This window comes from Palaemon carinicauda, chromosome 12 (assembly GCF_036898095.1).
Source record: "Palaemon carinicauda isolate YSFRI2023 chromosome 12, ASM3689809v2, whole genome shotgun sequence".
Lineage (NCBI taxonomy): Eukaryota > Metazoa > Arthropoda > Malacostraca > Decapoda > Palaemonidae > Palaemon > Palaemon carinicauda.
Genome location: NC_090736.1, coordinates 15,071,734 through 15,087,138, shown reverse-complemented (window position 1 = coordinate 15,087,138; position 15,405 = coordinate 15,071,734). Strand labels below are relative to the sequence as shown.

General features: G+C 31.2%; 1 protein-coding gene across 6 annotated transcripts in view; it reads left to right on the top strand.

Moving 5' to 3' along the window:
* Window positions 1–2,437: 2,437 nt before the first annotated feature.
* The window catches only part of LOC137651233 (collagen alpha-1(IX) chain-like), a 142,834-nt gene continuing 129,866 nt past the window's right edge, over window positions 2,438–15,405 (top strand). For all 6 annotated transcript variants that reach the window (XM_068384457.1, XM_068384456.1, XM_068384454.1 and 3 more), the window contains exon 1: window positions 2,438–2,723. The gene's annotated coding sequence lies outside the window, so the exon portion shown is untranslated. The remainder of the gene's footprint in view (window positions 2,724–15,405) is intronic.

The following is a 15,405-nucleotide window of genomic DNA, read 5'->3' as shown; positions in this document are numbered from 1 at the left end:
TATGCACATATATACATATATATATATATATATATATAGCCAGAAACTTGCTATTTATTATATAGGGGAGATTATTATTATTATTATTATCATTATTATTATTATTACAAGGAACAATTAATCCCTTATTATAGAAGTAAATGTTACAATATCAAGGACCTCATTAGGAAAGCAGCTCAGTGAGGAAAAGAAACACAGAAGTAAGTATTAAGTGAGATAATAATGACATTGGGTAAACTAACATCAATATCTAAGTAAAATGAAAAATCTCTTTCATTACAATAATAAAAGTTCTAATTCGTCGTTATTTTCAATTTCAAGTTTCGGATCTTTTGGCTCTTACACTGTTTAATCGATTTTCATCTGTTATATCTAAATTTGACTCATTTGATATCGGTATTGAAAAAAAAAATGCCTCATTTTTATTTTCCTAGTATTTGTTATAGCTTTACTGTTGAGATATTACTAAGCTTTTATTTCAACAAGGATTTTCTCAAAATATGTCCTTTGATTGATTATTAGATTTTCATATAACGTTTTGAAATGCGATATTACGTCAGGAATCTTATTCTAATAAACTTTCATATTTATAACGGAGATCTTCGCCTATTTTATGTGAAGAAGAAGAAGATGAAAAAGAAGAAGAAGAAGAAGATGATGAAGAAGAAGAAGAAGAAGAAAAAGAACAACAACAACAACAACAACAACAACAGCAACAAAACAACAACAACAACAACAACAATAATAATAATAATAATAATAATGATAATAATAATAATAATAATAATAATTTGTAGAAAACACCATGCCATGTCTAGGAGTTTTGAGTATTAAAATTCACAGTTATATACGTTGTATATTTAAAGAATACAGGAGCTTTCGCATTTTTCACAAAGTACCTCTTCAGCTGAAGAATAAACAACTTTTTTATTCTTCAGCTGAAGTGGTACTTTGTAAAATGTGTGAAAGCTCCTGTATTCTTTAAATATACAACGTATATAACTGTGAATTTTTAATACCCAATAATGATAGTAATAATAATAATAATAATAATGATAATAATAATAGTAATAAGGATGATGATAATAATAATGATTATAATAATAATAATAATAATAATAATAATAATAATAATAATAATAATAATAATAATAAGGATGATGATAATAATAATAATAATAATAATAATAATAATAATAATAATATTAATAATAATAATAATCATCAACAATACTTCTAAATGGCTACCGAACGTCTTTTTTCAATCTATTTTTATCTGATTTCTAAAACCTTTCATAGTTTTTTTTTTTTTTTTTTTTTTTGTTAGCTCACGGTCCTGGATCTTATACATTTCACAATTATGTTACATGTTTATGCAATTCTGATAAATATATACCGTCTGAACTATAAGTCTAGTATTATATATACATATATATATATGTATGTAATATATATATATATATATATACATGTATATGTATATATATGTATATATATACATATATATATGCATATATATATATATATATATATATTGTCACGTAATTTCTGACATTTTTCGTTTTTTATACCAATTTTCAAATGTGAATCCATTTCTACTAAAGACTCAAGTTTAGTTAATATTTGAATCAATTATATTAGTTAATATGTCATTCCTCTCTATATCACATTAGCTCATATCAAATTTCTTTTAACTGGTTAAATTAGTTTTTATTGGTGGCCGATGTGGTAACATCCCAGACTGGTGAACGCCAGACTGGGGTTCGAGTCCCACTCAAGCTCGATAGTTTCTTTGGTCGCTGCAACCTTACCATCCTTGTGGGCTGAGGATGGGGGGGGGGGGGGAGGGTTTAGGGAAGCCTATTAGTCTATCTGCTGAATCATCACCAACCATTGCCAGGCCCTCCTTGGTCCTAGCTTGAGTGGAGAAGGGGCTTGGGCGTTGATCCTATGATATATGGCCAGTTTGTAGGGCATTGTCCTACTTGATAGGGCAATGTCACTGTCCCTTGCCTCTGCCATTCATGAGTGGCCTTTAAATCTTTAAACCTTTTCAAGACTGTTTTTTTTAAATGGATATTCATTCTAAAATTATGCTCTCTCTAAAGGGCTTATTTTATTATTTTTTTTATTTGTCAATGAATATTATAGCTCTTAACATTCTCATGTCAATTTAACATTAGATAGAAGTGAACAATACAAAAATTAATATTAGATTATTTTGGCAATAGCGTGGTACTTCTTGACATAAATTCATCCATTGCACATCCCTTACTTTAACGCCACCAAAATCACTTAGGGATTGCCGAAGAGAGAAGAAGAAGCAGAAGAAGGAGAAGAGTAGGGGGACGAGGAGGAGGAGGAGAAGGAGGAAGACGAGATATACGGTGGAGGATGCTGAGAGTCAAATGGTGGAGGAAGGAAGGTCGCAAGGGGGTCCTAAGGCAGAGAGGTCGCCAGTGCCGCGGGCTCGCCTGTGTCGTGAGGTGGTGGTCAGCAGTGCTCCAGTACCCCCATTTCGCTCCCACCAGCACCGACCGCCACCACCACCGCTGCCGCAGGTTCGACCCACGGCCAAGCCCTTTTGGTGGAGGGGGCATACCCCCTTGCTGCCTATACCAAAGGGGGGGATAGATTCATAATCATATCTGGCTCAGCCTTCCGATTATGTCAAGATCCTTTGAATAATTTTTTCGCTTGTTTTTGGAAATTCCATTTGCAAGGTAAGTCGATTTTTTTGGAAAGTGTACTTTTTACTTTTAATCTGGATTACAAAATTGCTGTATTACATGCAATTTTGCATTTTGACTTCCTAAATTAACCTGCATTACAACCAGTTTGATTCTTATATGTGATTTTTGATGATAGGGAGGTAATTGCAATATTGAAAACACAGCTTTCGTGGTGGTAGTTTGCGGTATCAAGTCAATCAAGTTTAACAGACTCAGAAATCGATCGCTCTGAGTAAAATACAATAAATTTAGGAATCTGGAATGGACACCAATATTCTTTCACAAACATATATATATATATATATATATATATATAACCAATATATTAAACCTTGAATATAATTTTCCTCTATAATTCTTTAAAAATATTAAGACCATACATTCGAAAGTGATGTATTTGAACAAGTTTTATTACAAAAACTTTTTAATATATATATATATATATACACAGACACACACACACATATATATATATATATATATACACAGACACACACACACACACATATATATATATATATATAATACGCTATATCTCGTCACAGGAGGTGATTTTCCAGGAAAAATAAGACGACAGTTACTGGTACATTCATCCTTCAATTGCTAAATCAAGGCTAAACCTCGTTTGTAAATAAAAGAAATATTTTTACAACTTTCGCTTCATCTAACGCAACTGAAAGCTTTTAAGTAAACAGAGAGAGAGAGAGAGAGAGAGAGAGAGAGAGAGAGAGAGAGATTAATAAAGATGCCACTTACGAAATTAGTGTTACGTCTATTCGTTAAGAAATGTGAATGATGACATGGAAAAACGCATCTAAGAGCTTCTTTATATTCATATTATGAAACGAGCTTTCACTGAAATTCGGTCAAGTTGGTCTTTGAGCTTTCTCTATATTTCCGACAATTGGCAAGTTCTCTTGGGATAGCATATAACCTTCAGAGGCCAGTATTTGGTTGCTTAGTCCAATGCTTTCTGTGAGAAGAGGTGTTATAATCTCTATAAGTGACGTTAAGTGCTCGATCCAAAGCCATATTTCAAAGGTATAAATACGTATTAAACTCGCGTGCTTAGTACAATGGTTCCATGTTAGAAAAAACCGTATTTTATATCGAAGATTCTCCGTAAAAAGATACTGTTTTCAACAGTATTTCAGTAAAATACAGGCGACCGTAGTTTTACCTAACTTTGTTATCTTTCAAGGGTTTGTGACCGTACTATCACTTCTTTACATCAATTTATCCGTTTTTAAAACGGTAAATGTCTAGCAACATTTATTCCAGGAGTTTTACGGTTTTTACGGTAATTTTTGAACCATGTAGCTTAAAACTTAAATGTTATAAGTATTGCATTTTTGCAAGTTTGATCCGATGGCACCATCATGGTGCATATACAGTATCTGTTGCTTGAGGGTACACTAGGGTGCACTATTCTATCTTATTTCTCTTCCTCTTGTTTTGTTAAAGTTTTTATAGTTTATATAAGAAATATTTGTTTAAGTGTTGTTGCTGTTCTTAAAATATCTTATTTTTCCTTGTTGCCTTTCCTCACTGGGTTATTTTCCATGTTGGAACCCCTGGGCGTATGCCACCCTTCCTTTCCAACTAGGGTTGTAGCTTAGCAAGTAATAATAATAATAATAATAATAATAATAATAATGATAATAATAAACTTTACTCAAGGATTTTTGAAGGACCAATTCAGTATCCTTATAGAAAACCATTGCTTTTTTTTTTTTTTTTTTTTTTGGAAATCATTTATATTGTATCTGTATTTCTGCTTCTTTCTAATTTTAAGGTAGCATTATAAAGTGTTAAAACTTCCCTTAACACCTCTGAATCAAAATAACAAATATTAAGCGACACAGTTTAATACATGCAATATTAAAAAAAAAATGCCATGAGTATATGTGTATGTAAATGAAATATGAGAGAAAGGGTTATATTTTCTGTACTACAATGTGATTATTCGTATCACGTTCCTTTTAAAAGCTCCTCTCAGCATAAGTGTGACTAATCTAGCAAATTGAACTGGTGACAGGTCTTTGCTAACATTCATAATCGTGTTTGTTATAAACAATTTACTCGTTAATTGATACTGAAATACTATCACTAATTACTAGGTCAATTTACGCAATAAAATATCATATTTCTAATTCTGTTCCGTACAGTTATTTTGTAAAGGATATATAGCTCTTAATTGTCTTTATTCATTTCGGTTTCATCCTAACCTCTCGAGATATTGAATATTATAAACACTTCATCTTTATTACGAAGACAGGAAACGAGACCACTGAGTGAAAATCGAAGTGCTACCTCCGTAGACTTTATAGCTTTTCTCTCGCGTTCTTTCAGAAACTAGACTGATTTTTTTCTTTGGGATCGAAAGGGGGAGGGGGGGGGGGGGGAAATTGGGCTGTCCATCACCTGATAAGATTTATGTTTATACTTCTTTTTATAAAGTAGGATATTATATGCAAAATATATGTGTCGTAACTATATGTCTTCATTGTGACTGCCAATATATACTGTATATCCAGTATATACATACAGTAAGTATATATATATATATATATATATATATATAATATTTATATATATATATATATATATATATATAGATGATTTTTTGTATTATTTACTTATGAACTGCACTCATAAAATAATAATACATGATTTTGGTTAAATTATCTTATTATTCTAAAATTTTTAGTTTAGTCATTAGAGAAAATAATTAATAGTTTTTGGCAATAAAATAACTAAGATATGGAACATGATAAATAAAAAAACGGAGAAATCTTGGGCTAGAGGAAGAAAAGAAGCTGATAACTTCATAACGATTCAATGCCTGACGAATCAAGGGTCATATTTGCACGAAAAACTCCCTAAGTCTCATATTGCATATTACAAAAAGTATGCTATTAAAAAAAGAAAAAAAGGAGTTTCGTGTTACTTCTACCATTCTTATCCATTAAAAGGCAGAACTAATGCTGTTTTTTTCTGTCTTGAGTTTACCGTTCTTCTTAAAAATTCCACGTTGAATCAGGCCATCTGGGTAAATTTCCATGTTGTTTTAGTTAATCTCTGTTCTGCATTTTTCTTAAAAAAAAAAACAAGAAAAATAATAAAATTTTCTTACTAATTTCAATCTTATTAGTCGTTTTTCTTCTCGAGCTACAATAAGAAAAATGACATCAGGAATGTCCTAAATTAACTGATCTGTTTAAAATAGTATTAGTTAAAACACTTCCATTTTCTTTGATCACTTTATATCAAATTTTACTTTTTGTCATTCTTCTTAATTTAAGTAACTCACAAAAACCCATAATATTTCTTCTCTTCGTCTCCTGCAATCTTGACCCTCTTCCTTCCTCCCAAAATCCCCCCAAAGGACCTCGCCATCCTGTCGGAGGAGGAGGTCCCAGCCCGAGTCCCCTCCCTCGAGAGCCGGTTGTTAATTACTTTATCACATTAGGGCGTCACCCAAGTAGGATGCTCAGGGAAGAAGCTTGTCAGGGATCCTTTTGCCCATCCTGTATACCCTTAAGTGGGCTTTGTTAGCGTCAGATCCTTTGGCATATGTCATTTTTCTCTTAGATTTTACGTCTGTTAATTGGAGTTACCAGTTTATTTGCAGCGAATAATGATATACACACATGTATACAGCACCACAACTCTCTCTCTCTCTCTCTCTCTCTCTCTCTCTCTCTCACATACACACACACACACACACATATATATATACATATATATATATATACACACACATATATATATATATACACACACACACACACACATATATATATATATATATACACATATATATATATATATATACATATATATATATATATATATATATTCCATATTCATAAAAGATACAAGAATCACTGACAACATAGAAGTAACGCATATACGTGCACTTATACATATACACAGTTGTATAATCAATCACTGGAAACTTTCACATCCAACACATACACACTTCTCTCTCTCTCTCTCTCCTCTCTCTCTCTCTCTCTCTCTCTCTCTGATATGTCTCATAAGTAGACATTTCAAGAATAGATACGGTACTAAACAGTCACGAAGTCTTCAATAATCAAGTGCATTGCACATGTATACATGTTATGCAACATATTTTGGTATGTTGTGAATGAGCTACGTGGCTTATTAGATACACGACCGTGCATGAAACGAGTCTAACTACTAGCTTGCTCCCATATTTAGATTTTAACAATTATCAGTTTATCAAAAGTATACTTATTATGAAGGCTATGCTAATATTTTGGTCCTTAAAACTGACAGCTGTTGGTTGGTTTATTATTTTCATCCGTTTTGATAAATATCTTTTAACAAGTTACTCATACATAAGTTACAATGATGTCTTTAACTTTTTTTTATCTTTTCTCAAAATGATGAAGGCATGTGTTTTGGTTATCAGTTTCTTCAGTTAGGAATGAATTTACCCCGCTCCCACATAGTTTTGATTAATAAACGAGTGAAAAACTTTGAGGTATGTGAATTAAGTGAGCAGTACCTTTCAATCTCTTAGAATATAACGCCAATAATTGTTTTGAACGAGCTTCAAAAAGTGTAATTTTAAAGACATAACTGATATCAAAAATCTATTTTAATCACGTAATTTTAGTTGATGTATTTCTTTATAGAGAATATATATATTTTTTTGTTGTATATACAGTTTATCAATCAATACTATTGTACTTATGGCGAATGATAATATCTACGATTCCTTAACCTGAATTGTATTCTACACAAGGCACACAGTAGAAACATAACATACCTGCGTATTTATATTTCATTAATGCTTCTGAGATGATGTTAGCGCTTACATATAATTTGCAAATGAAATTAGTTAAAATCGATCTTGTGCGAAACATGGAAGGCATTTCCCTTAGAGTTAATTCAATCAGCGCAGTTTCACGTAATGTGTAGTTCTTTGCGTAGGTCGTGTATACTACAAAAGAAAGCAGGGTATCGGAGAGTATTTTGACGCACTCAGCATACATATTCATATAATTTCAAAGCAAAATAACGAAAAAGAAAATGGAGCGCATACCTCTTAATTTTTAAGCATGGGAGAATACATTCCAAGAAAAAAATTAACGTTGCGTATAAATAATGACGCCTTGATGATTTAAGAGGCATTCTGACAATCATACTACGCTCTCACAAAATATTTTCCCACCTTGCGTGTGAACGAGGAGAGGCAAGTCTACTGCCAAAGATGAAATGATGGACAGTCTATCGTTAATGACTTGGTGTTGGCCAAATATGAAGGAAGACCTCTTATCTACATATGAGGAAGGAGAAGGGCCTAAAGGCTGTATTGGCAGAGGAAGAAGCTTTCATTTCTTAATGTGGGTTATCTGTGAGAGAGAGAGAGAGAGAGAGAGAGAGAGAGAGAGAGAGAGAAGGAGAGTTTACTAGGTACATCTGTAGATCTAGTTGTGAATGTCTGTCCGTAGAATGAATTTTTGACTAGTTTGCTTTTCAAACTTAATGCCCTATTCATAATTATTCAATTACACGCAGATTAAACACACACACACACACACACACACACATATATATATATATATATATACAGACATATATATATATATATATATTTATATATATATATATATATATACTCTCTCTCTCTCTCTCTCTCTCTCTCTCTCTATATATATATATATATATATGTGTGTGTGTGTGTGTGTGCGCGCGTGATGTGCGCATATGAATATAGATAGATAAATAGATGGATAGATAGATATATACTGTACATACAAACAATTTCTATGTAAGCGTCTAGCTCGTGAGCTTAGCATGCTCTAAACTTTGAAAGGAGCCTCAAGTGAATAATAGCAGCCTGCTATTGTCATTGTCATAAAATGAGACGCGCACACACATTAATAAATATCGCTGGCAGAGAGCGATATATATATATATATATATATATTATATATATATATATATATATGTGTGTATATATATGTATATATATATATATATATAGCAGGAGAGAGAAAGTATGTATATATACATATATATGTATATATTTATATATATATATATATATATATCTATATATATACATATATATATATATACTGTATATATATATATATATATATATTATAATATACATATATATATATATATATATATTATATATATATATATATATATATACTGTACCTTCTTTAATCCATTGAAAAACTGAGCATGATCAGGCCACTTAATATGCAAATGTCAAATGCAATATAACACGGTGTAGTTTGCTTTAAACTGCCGTGTTATTCACTCTTTATCCTCTAGTTGCTTTCTCTTATGCGTACGTCTGTTCTCTTTGAGCGAACACCACATTATCGCAAATGATGTGAGAGGATATAAGCGATAACAATATGCAACATGGCTGTTGATCGCTTGCATCCTTCTGACATCTCTTCATCAGTCAAATGAGCTTCTTCTTGGGTGGTGCTAGCTTTGCTTTCATTAGGGTTGTGGTGGCCGATGTGGTAACGTCCCTGACTGGTGAACGCCAGACTGGGGTTCAATCCCGCTTAAACTCGTAAGTTTCATTGGTCGCTGCCACCTAGCCATCCTTGTAGCTAAGGATGGGGGGTTTAAGAGAGCCTATAGGTCTATCTGCTGAGTCATCAGCAGCCATTGCCTGGGTCTCCTTGGTCCTAGCTTGGGTGGAGAGGGGGGTTTTGACGCTGATCATATGTACATTTGGTCAGTCTCTAGAGCATTGTCCTGCTCGATAGAGCAATGTCACTGTCCCTTGCCTCTGCCATTCATGTGAGGCCTTTAAAACCTTTAACGTCGCTTTAACGGTATACCAAGAAAGGCGATAAAAGATAATATTTTCTTGTAAAGTTATTATTTAATTAATTATTCCAATTGGATTCCATGAGGGATATTAATTAGAAAAATAGTGAAGATTATCCGTCAGTCAAATGAATCCATGCGAGATAAAGTTGAATGGCAAAAGGGGTGTTGTTGGATTTCGACGCGCTGCTGATGACTTCTACGTAGCTGTATGAAGTGATTAATGTTCATGAAGTTTTACATCCCTGGGTTTCATCCATGATTCGGACGTTAAAGGATGAATGAGACGGGGCCTCGTGTTTCCCTTTTCTGAAACCTACCACATGTATGGGAAACGATTTAATGTTATAAAATGCATATATATATATATATATATATATTTATATATATATATATATATATATAGTTACACACACATATATATATACATATATATAAATATACATATCTATACATATATATATATATATATATATGTATATATATATACACACACATATATACATATATATATATATATATATATACATATACACATATATATATGTATATATATGTGTATGTATATATCTGTGTATACATGTTTGTACATATATACACACCTATACGCATCTTCAATGGATTAGCTTCTGTTTTGACCGACAATTGTTCTCATCAATTTCAAGTCATCCCATGATCCCTATGAAAAGTAACATCTATAATTCAAAATGACCTTATTTATCACATATTTTGTTGCTTGCTAGGTCAAGGAGTGTCATTTTCTCAAAGACCTCAAGTGGGTGTTCCAAGCTGCGCTCTCTTGGGGTACGTGGCCCAGCCATTGCCTGGGATAGTTAAACCTGAAGACTTTTACACCCGTGTTCAAGGTCCTTCTGTTGTCTGGGTTTTGCATATGGATATTTCTCTCTTCTCTCATCTTCCTTTGTTGGCTTGTTCTTCTTCTGTCGAACTAAAGTTACAAGCTGAACTATTTACTCCTTTATTTTCCTCTGTTTAGGAGAAATGAATCAAGTTGATTTATTTTTTATTTTTAGGGTAGTTCTCATGAGATGCATTTTTATGGAGAGAGAGAGAGAGAGAGAGAGAGAGAGAGAGAGAGAGGGAGGGAGAGGGCAAAGAAAAAGTTAATGGGAACATAATTAGTTCTTTTTGAAATACGTAGAGATCATATAAGGATTATCCTGTATTTCGATCACAGTACCCCCTTTTTATTTACACTTACACGCACACACATACATACACACACACACACACACACACATATATATATATATATATATATATATATATATATATATATACACACGCGTGTATGTACGTAATAATAAATGAATCATAACTAGCAATTCAACAGCTTTTGATACACGTAACGCCAATAATAAATGCATTTCATCGACATTTATTTAATCTTAACAAATACATAATGGGAATCAAATCACTCGGCTTTCCCTTCATCCTCATTTGTATGTTTATTTTGGACAAATTTTTAAAAATATATAAGAAAATGGATAAGCTTTGTATTATCCTACATTGCTCTCTCTCTCTCTCTCTCTCTCTCTCTCTCTCTCTCTCTCTCTCTTATTGTATAACAAGTATAACAAATATATTTTCCTTAAGCATCTTTGTAATGATCATCTTAATCTGAAAAAAAAAGTTTACTCATAGAACAAAATCTTACATATCAATCTTATTCGTTGACTCACAGAATGTCAAAAATATTATAATAAACTACATTACAAAATCACAGAAATTTAATAGTTTTACTCAAAAATCATTAGCACAACCTTTCCCATAAGAGACTAAAAATGTTATTCACAGAAATCTAAAAAGAAAAAAAAAAAAAAAAAAAAAAAACATCGTAAAAATATTCTATCTAATTGCATTAATAACTTGTTCTATATTTATGTGATTTTTTTTTATAAACGTCATCATGGAATTTTATGCGAAATACTGAATATATTCTCTGGTACTGAAAAAAAAATTCTCTCAATTATATCATTCTTTTCTGTACTTTAACAAATCTTGCATTTACTCAAAAGTATTTTCATAAGAGTTTTGGTGCATTATAAAATAAAAAATAATATACAAAAATATGTTAATGAAGACACTCCTCATTCAGTCCCTAAAATAAATTGTTTTATTTAGCTGCCACGTGAATATGTTGCGACTGCTAGATGAGGACCATATAACCAATTGTTTTGAACCTAGGGCTCTGGCTTAACCTCTGTCTTTTAATTAGCTGTTTTTTTTTTATAAATTTATTTTATATTAAATATTTCATTGTCATTATCAATGTCTTATATAGATGTGACTCTTATCTGGTAATGTAACGTCAAAGCCATTTATTGTTATCTAAATTATCAAAATTAATTTCTAAGCCAATCATCTTTAATTTTCGTTTGCTACATGTGAATAATACTTTTGCACTGCTGATACAAGAAATAATAATAATAATAATAATAATAATAATAATGTTTATCTTTTATCATGAACACATTTACAATCTTACAATTTATAACATATATATATATATATATATATATATATATATATATATATATATATATATATATATATATATATATATATACTGTATATATATATACATCATAGTAAATTTACATAAATATTCTTATATTTTACATATACTGTATTTACAATTGAAATTTGTACTATCTATCTAAATATGTTTTTAAATAATAATAATAATAATGATAATAATAATAATAATAATAATAATAATAATAATAATAATAATAATAATAATAAAGTAATACAATGGCCTGTGTTGTACAGTTGATGGGCGGGTGGGTGGGAGTCATGAAGTGGTTTAGGCCAAATGGGTGTTCTGCTAAATGGGATGCTCCAACGATCTTGGCGTGTGGGCGGCGTGGAAATGGGGATGCCGTTGCAGTAGCAGAAGTGGGCGAACTAGCGCTCACGTGCGTGGGTGGGCAGCGTCTGGAGGGACAGTTAGGGCAGACTGGCAAGCTCATCAACATAGTGACGGAGGGATGGGGGGGGGGGGGCTGTGGCACTTTGTGAGGGGCACCTTACATATACATACGTATATACAAACATCAATACCAGAGGATATGTCGTATGCCCGTTAGTTTATGTACAAAATTTCAATTTTACAATTCGATTGATTTTTTTATTTCATTGGTTTTGATCATTTAATAATTTGCCTGTGATATTATTTGGGTTATGCAATTAAAGATAAAACTCATCCTCATCTATTTTTATTTATACTTACTTGTTACTTAGTTCAGTTAGTTGATTATCTTTATTTTTGTTGATCTTATCATAATCATGATATTACAGTGGTACAAACTTAAACTATAATCTATAAAATTTTAGCCTAATAGAGTATCAACCGTATAATGAATAAACTTAATCGTTTAAATAGAAGTAGTTTTTAGTTAGTACGTATTGTAACACCGTTTCACGCTTAGCATAAATTAGTCCAGAGGTAACGGATACAAACAGGAAATGAATAGATACAACACCATTCAACGTGGCAATTTCTTTACATACAAAATAGAAAATACATGGAATAGACTTCCAATAGATGTGGTCAACAGTAACACGGTAAACGAGTTCAAGAATAAGTTACACAAAATTGTAAAAATTCTCTAAATGCTTAAACTACCTCGCCCTACCAAAGAGCAAATGGAGTCTCCGGGGATCGACTAAAAAGTCTTGGAGCCATCCAAAATCCTTGCAACTCCTTGTATCTCTCTCTCTCTCTCTCTCTCTCTCTCTCTCTCTCTCTCTCTCTCTCTCTCTCTCTCTCTCTCTCTCTCTCTCTCTCTCCAAATTTAAATCTTACAATAAATAACATCAATCTAATCAACATTTAAAGAAAACCATAAGAATTTCAGAACTTTAACCAAATTTCTTCATTTTTTTCTCCATTTTGCTGTGCACTAATAAATCTATTGGTAAGTTTCTGTAAGTGACTTATCCCAGCAGTGTATTACGCTAGTTTATGGGTAGGTACGCTTTTTGGGGGACATATAACAATATATTTACAGTTGCATATGTATGCAGTCGTTGTCAGTGACTAGCTGCACAAATACACAGCCGCAGTATGTGAGGATGGTAAGGTATTCTCCATCTGCACTCGTGCTGAACTCCTGATTCACAGCTGCCTTCTTGCTTATCTCCCTCTCTCTCCCTCCCCCTTCACGCAATACCTCCCCCTCCCCCCCCCCTTTTGCATTCCTGTAGTTCTCATTACATCGTCTCCTTCCTCTTGTTTGTTTTTATCCTATTTTCTCCTATTCTTCCGACCTTGCTGTTTTAATCTGTCTATCTTTTTTTTTATCTACTTCGTAAACTTTATGAATTGAAGTGGTTTTCTTTATCTATTCTTTTTTTTACGTTTTTAAATTAATGGATATTCTAAATTGTGGAAGATTGCTTAGCATATAAATCATATTTTTGCTTATTATATACTGTACAGTGCTACTTTGTACAAACTTTGAATAATAATAATAATAATAATAATAATAATAATAATAATAATAATAATAATAATAATAATAATAATAATAATAATTAGTGACATTGTATTTATGGGAATATTCTGCTTTAGTTAACCCTTAATCCGATTTTAGAACCTTCTTATTTGTTTGCCTATTCCATCCAGTTACAGCTTATAATATCCTTTAATATATATAAATTAGAGAGAGAGAGAGAGAGAGAGAGAGAGAGAGAGAGAGAGAGAGAGAGAGAGACCTATTGTAGAGTATAAATGGTAAAGAAATAGGATCATTGTATGTATACATGTCAAACATACTTTCATACATACACGCAAACACTTCTGCGTATGTAAGTTTACTTTATTGTCCATTACTGTGTGTGTTTTTAATTGTTTATTCGTTAAAGCCCAAGGATCTATTAATTTGTATATCTATGGTTTTATCTATCTTTGCTAACACCGACACACATGCACACACACGTGTTTATATATATATATATATATATATATATATATATATATATATATATATATATACATAATATAATAGATATATACTTATATATATATAACATATATATACCTATATATATATATATATATATATATTATATATACATAAATACTCATATATATATATATATATATATATATATATATATATATATATATATATAGACTGCATATATTATATATATATCATAAATATATATCTATATATATTATATTATATATATAATATAGATACACATATATATATATATATATACGTATATATATATATATATATATATATATATATATATATATATATATATATAGCTATACATAAGAAACAGATAATACTTTGATATAAATAACGACTATATCCCCATCACATAAGAATGATACTGTACGTGATGAAGTTTAAACGAACAACAAGGCGGTTTATTTCCTTTGATATCTATCGCATAAATGAGAACAGGGTCCAGATTTTCTATTAAATCATCACTTATCTCGAACAAGAGATGATGTTTGATATGGATATCGAGACAGAAATAAAATTTCTAACCTTTTGCAGCCTTAATGGTCATAAAAAACATTTACGGAATCATAAAACATTTACGGAATGAAAAAAACATTTACAGAATCTTAAGAAATTACGGAATCATGAAAGATTTACGGATTTATAAAACATTTACGGGATCATAAAAACATTTGGGGAATCATAAAACATTTACGGATTCATAAAACATTTACAGAATCTTAAAACATTTACGGGAAAAAACATTTACAGAAACTTAAATCATTTACAGTATCATAAAAACTTTACGGAAGCATTAAACATTTACGGAATAAAAAAAAAAA